The sequence below is a fragment of the Rhinatrema bivittatum genome, chromosome 7 (assembly GCF_901001135.1).
Source record: "Rhinatrema bivittatum chromosome 7, aRhiBiv1.1, whole genome shotgun sequence".
Classification (NCBI taxonomy): domain Eukaryota; kingdom Metazoa; phylum Chordata; class Amphibia; order Gymnophiona; family Rhinatrematidae; genus Rhinatrema; species Rhinatrema bivittatum.
Window position 1 is genome coordinate 104,380,672 of NC_042621.1, and position 6,314 is coordinate 104,386,985.

The 6,314-nt window shown below is 43.7% G+C and overlaps 1 protein-coding gene across 1 annotated transcript in view; it reads right to left on the reverse strand.

Moving 5' to 3' along the window:
- The window catches only part of RIPOR1 (RHO family interacting cell polarization regulator 1), a 345,200-nt gene extending 339,339 nt beyond the window's left edge, over window positions 1–5,861 (reverse strand). Inside the window, exon 1 of the mRNA XM_029608847.1 lies at window positions 5,387–5,861. The gene's annotated coding sequence lies outside the window, so the exon portion shown is untranslated. The remainder of the gene's footprint in view (window positions 1–5,386) is intronic.
- Between the last annotated feature and the right edge of the window lie 453 nt (window positions 5,862–6,314).

Here is a 6,314-nt window from a genome sequence, read left to right on the forward strand (position 1 = left end):
AGGAATTATTAAGAAAGGAAAGGAGAATAAAATGGAGACTATTATAATACCTCTGTATCGCTTGGTGAGACCACAAAGAGTACTGTGTGCAATTCTGGTCACCACATCTCATAAAAGATATAGCTGACCTGTAAAAGGTTCAGCGAAGGGTGACTAAAATAATAAAGGGGATGGAATGACTCCCCTGTGAGTTAAGGCTTAAAAACGTTAGGGCTGTTCAGCTTGGAGGAGCGATATGATGGAGGTCTATTAAAATATGAGTGGAATAGAACAGCTACATGTGATTCGGTTATTTACTTGTTATGTTTTGGTATGGATGTTGACCCTGAGCTGAGGTTAGAGTTGTCTCCGCCCACAGGGAGGAGCCCTGTGGGCCTCACCGCCAGTAGGTGCGGTCTCAGTAGCTAGGACACAGCTGTAGAATAGACTTTATTAGGGAAAGAGAGAGAGAGCATAACCCGTGGAGCGGGGAATGCAGTTAAAGGTATAGTTCTGGAGCAGAACCCGTGGAGCGGGTAATGCAGTCAAAGTACAGTTCTTGAGCTGAGGGTATTCCCAGGCTGACACCTCAGATGTAACGATCCGGTAGTGGCCCGCAGAGCGGGGTACACCAGACAGTCTTCCTCAGTAGTGAAGCAAATACCTCAGGTGTACAGATCCAGTAGTGGCCCGCAGCGTGGGGTACACCGAAGATGACTGTGCGGTGATGATGGTGTTGAGATAGTCTGAGATCCTGGAGCTCAGAAGGTACTTGAGGATGAAAAATCAACATCGTGCAGCACAGGGTAAAGTTTAGCGAATCCTGCTGGGAAGAACGAGGTAGTGGCATGAGGCACGGGGTATACCGTGAGGAATCCCAGCAAGGCTTGGCAGAGATGAGCGAAGTGGTACTCACGAGGAATGGTTCCCAAAAGTCAAGGCAGGAAGGCCCTCCGAGGAGCAGATAGCCTAGGAACACGGAAAAGCCCCCGAGGAGCGGGTACTCAGAGCGTTCACAGACTGAGACAGGAACAGGAACCGGAAGTCCAAGGAGAAGTGAATTCAGCAACGAGAAGAACTTGCTAACTTGTAAGAGCATTGGGCTAATCTGTTTAAGTACAGGTAGCGAGATGACATCATGCGGAGGGGACGCCCCTGAGGTTCCCACCATGACGTGTACATAGGTGGCCTGCACGTGTGAAACTAAGTGACTCCAGAAGCAAGATGGTGGTCGGCAGCGCCAATGCCGTCCCGGGAACACCAGGGATGTCAGTGGTGAGTGGCGGAGACTGCCATTCTTCCGAGAATAGATGGTGCAGCAAAAAAAGAGGTGAGCATGAGAGGTCGCAGCCATCTGCGACCAACGGGCACAACATTACTTTTTCAAATAATACAAAAAAACTAGGGGACACTATCAAGTTAGTAAGTAGCACATTTAAAACCAATCAGAGAACATTCTTTCACTTAATGCACAATTAAGTTATAGAATTCATTGCCAGAGGATCTACTAAAGGTAGGTAGCATAGCTGGGTTTAAAAAAGGTTTAGACAAGTTCCTGGAGAAGTCCATAAACTGTTATTAACCATATAGACTTGGGAAAAGCCACTACTTGTCCCTGGGCATTAGCAGCATGGGATCCATCTACTGTTTGGGATCCTGCAAGGTACTTGGGAGCTAGATTGGCTACTGTTTGGCAACAGGATACTGGGCTTGATGGACCCTCGGTCTGATCCAGAATGGAATTCTTATGTGCATTCCAGGGTTTTTAGGTACTAGCCCACAGAGAATTCTGGAGATAGTTCCAGGTTTTTGAGAGGAAAAAACACAGGCAGTAGTGTGTTGCTGATGTCCCAAGGTCTATGAGTCTGGCAGTCTCTGATCACATTTTTTATCACCTTGCTTGGGGTACGTTGCGGTTCTCTTTCCAGGAGAGAGTTCTAGCTTTTCCATCTCCTGTCCTGAGAGGATGGCTAATGGGCCCAAGGGTAGGATTCTCAGGCCCTTAGAATCAGGGAGATTTGTTTTGGGGGTCCAAGACTGGACTTCTGAAGTATTCCAAGGAACCAGCAAATAGGCCTCAAAGAAGAGGCAAATTAATCCTAAATGTCTCATCTGTCTAAGAAAGATTCCTTCACTGTTTTGAAAGAAGAGAATTTTCTTTGTAGAGAGTTAGGGAAGACTTCCTTGCAGGGAGAAGGCCCCCACAGAACTGCTACATAAAGGAAACCATCAGCCTAGGAATTTCTGAAGTGTATCAACAGGAGTTCCACTTTCCTTCTGGTGGGGAGTCTACATCCATTTGCAGATGTAGATAGCCTAAACACTCTCTATTAAAGAGGATTGTTCCATTTGTCACAGGGGGGACAGGAATAGTAGTAATGTGAGTTGTAACTCCCCCATGTGAGAGATTAAGATGGTGAATCTCCAGAGTATATAAACCCATGCCACCATCTTAGGTTGTGGACTTTTTAGTTACAACTTGTAGGCTTGCTCTTATTTTGTTTCATTTTTTTGACAAAGGATCCTGGGACCTTTAAGGATGAGGTCTGGGAAAGGAACAGAAGAAAGGGCGTCTTTGCCTAAAATAATCATGTATTTTTGGAGGAAGAAATTGTTCCACTCTTCCTTTTTCTATTTTTTGTTTCCCTCTCTTAAAACCTTTGTTTTCCATTATGCATGAGTACCCTAGGGCCTGGGGGTTCAGTGTATATCATCTAAGAAGAGAGGTGTATCTCAACCAGAGAGCACAGATGGAGGATTGAATCTGGATTTATTCCTTGGGATAAGCAGGCAGTGAAGAAGATCTATGGCACCCATTCGGTCTACATCAGGAAGTTGAAGAGATGAGTATGGAGCTACCATCCAGGTACCAACAAGGGAAATAGGGAGAATGACTGAACAACTGGAATAAATTATGAAAATTGGGACTTTACTTTAGTACCATACACTTAAATTGGGAAAAGATTATTCTATCCACCAGATTCTGGGAGGAAGCTCCAAAACTACCCCATTAATTGGAAGGAATCAGGATTGAGAAATATCAGTTGATTAACTGGAAGCTGAAATCACACATTTATTAGAAGATTTGAAGCTATAAAAAGGGATTGTAAATACCAAGACCTTATAATTTAATATTTTTTATCACATTTTCATGTTTCCTCAGTAAAATTATACTTGAAACCATCAAAAATGCTTCCAGCATGATTATTAGTGCTGTATCCGAGAGACTGTAGTACTGAATTGACTACTGAACAATGCTCAGGGCCTGGAAGATAATTTTTACCCCCTCCCCCAACTAGGAATCATGGCCATTAGCTTAAGCCCTATTGGATGTGTAGTCTTTGGAGGGCGGCGACAGGATGCTAGCCCAGGAGTTACCCAGGTACCATTGGGAACATGCCCAGAGCTCCCCTGTGAAGACTGCCTGCTGCCAGGGAGCGTGGATTTAACAGTGACTTGGGCTGTAATGTTTCTTTTGCAACTTAAATAGTCCACTTCAATACAGAAAATAATCAGTATATTCACTTAAAAAGCACTTGAAGCTATTTGTGTTGTGACTGTGACACTTTGCCACATGTTCTGCAATCTTATGTTAAATAAGGACCTTCATACCACCTATGCACAGGTTATTTAGTATTTTATTCACCTTCTAGCACATATGGGTCACATTTAATAATTGATCCACAATATCCAATCCTTATGTATTTTTTTTGTATTTTTAAATTAATTGCATATAAAAAAGATGGAAAAAGAGTACTTCTCTGTAACAGTGAGGAAAAAACAATACCTGACGTAATATCATGTTTCGAACATGCATGACTATGAAACATATTACGTCAGGCATTTTTTCTTCCTCACTGTACAGGGAAGTACTCTTTTTTTTCTACCTTTTTATATGCAATTAATTTAAAAATACAAAAAAAAATACATAAGGATTGGATCTTGTGGATCAATGATTAAATGTGACTCATATGTGCTAGAATGTGAACAAAATACTAAGTAACCTGTGCATAGGTGGTATGAAGCTCCTTATTATAACATGATTGCATAACATGTGGAGAAGTGTCACATTCATAACACAAATAGCTTCAAGTGCTTTTTATGTGAATGTATTGATATTTTACATGTGATATAAGTAACTCTCTTTTTTGTGGTAATTTGCTATTTAACCGTGTGCCACTTTTGACTTTTCATCTGCAATCAAGTATTCAATTAAATTATATATGTACCAGTATATGTGTGTGTGTGTGTATATATATATATATATATATATATATATATATATATATATATACACATTTTTTTTTACAAGAGCTGACATGTGCAGAGCTTTTCTTTTACTGTAAGAAGCAGAAAACCTCAGCAGGAAGCCCAAGGGACATGAAAGAATGTATCTTTCCCTCCCTGTCCAGAAAAGCCCAGGAGCAGGGGTCAGCCTGTGGCCACAGCGCTCCCCTGTGAGGCCCCTGTTAGCTGGCAGGACAGGCTCTGCAAACCACAGAGAGCCCAGTTAGAGATTGTTGCTGTGAGAAAGACAGGAGTCTTACACAAACTAGTACAGATCTTGTATCAGGTGCAACCCAGATGCCAGAGTTATCTTGGGTACTTTGTAGCACCAACCCAGGCCTTACATCAAGAGATCCAGAGGACGCGCAAAGGTGACAGAGCAAGGATATCACAGGGTTTGTCCCAGAAGAGTAAGGGGAACCCTAGGACTATTCAGAGAACTCATTTCCATTAAATTCTGGAAGGGACTCTGCAAGAGGTAAAGGTGATTGCTACCTTGCAGCTGAACATAGGAGATTAATCCTCATCAAAGATGAATTCTAACATTGTACATTGTATCTGACTGTCATAACTTCCACCTTTAGTCTGCGTACACCGATTCTTTTGTTGGAGCATCAAATTACTGTGCAGGAGTGATTCTTCGAGCCCGGGATCAATCCGTAATTCCAAGAGCTTAGGAGAAACCTTCTTCCCCTGTGTTTGCAGTGAACCAGGAGCTGCCCTGCGGTATTGTAGGGTCCCAGGAGCTCCGCAGCAACCCCCTCATCAGTGCTGGGGTGTAGGAGAGGGTTTACAATAAAAGAAACAAAATACACTGGGACAAGACAGACAGGGTGTTCTACAGAGAATCCACAAGCGTAGACGATAGTGCCAAGCAAGCACCGGTTTCAGAGCACTATTACTCAGCACTTCTATTTAAAATGCTAGTGACAGCAACCCCTGATGCCCTGAGAGATGAATGTCCTCCTTAAAGAGGCGCTTGACCTGTACCCAAGGGAACCAACTTGACATCCACGGGGAAGAGTCACCCCACTCAAGGACAGACTACTCTTCAAAATCTGAAGGCTGATTCTTCAGGACCACAAGGAAACAAGTCAGAAACGTCTTCAAAATATCTTACCGTGCCTGTCTCCCACAGTCACCTCAAGTGAATCCAGAAGTGCCAGACATCTCGGGGTCTATTCCGGAGCCTCCTTTTTGTTTTTGCTCAGGATTCTGTGCTGAAGCTGCAGTCTCGCCACTTTCACAGCATCAGCAGCCCCTTCAGGAGTGATCCCAGGGGACAGCCTCTACTGACAGGGCTAGGCTGGGCACCACAACTTGGGTGAATATTTCTGATCTGCGTTCCGGAAAGGGCTCCACCTCCCACTAAGTAGTGCAGCAGCTTGGATCAGCATTCTCACTGTTCCTCCTCCCCGCTCATAATTCAGCTTTGCTGCTCAGTACGTTAAGCACCCCAAAGTCAGTGGGGAAGGCTGATATCAGAGCCGCCAAGAGCTAATAACGATAAACGCGCACTGAGCACCTTCCTCCCTTGCAGGCTATAGCTGCCGTGTGCCAGAAGCAGACAGACAGATTCCTTTGGGGGTGGACGGTCAACTTGCCAACGTTTTGCAGAAAGAAGAGAGGAACAATATGCCTCTTGTAATTATAAGTAGTATTATTTAGTTCACTTACACTTGCATAAACTGAGGAACAGAAAGACAAAGTGCCTTGGCCAAGGTCCCAGAAAGAGTCAGAATTGTTATCCTAACCACGGTACAGGAATATTAGGCGATTTGCTCAAGGATTACCAGTAAGTGAGAGAACGAGGAGATGAAGGAGCCACTTTTCAAACCCTTAGGCAGAAACTATGCAGGTGAAAACAGATTTTGTGCTGGTAGAATGGCTGAGTCTGCCTCAGTGGATTTCCAGCCAGTTTAAAGTCTGCATGGACTTCTAGCTGCAGTACAAAGCAGCACTCCTGAGGGGCTCCAAAGATGAGGAAACAAAACAAATAATCTGCAACAATTCACTGGAAGCCAATGCAATTATTTTTTTTAAATACT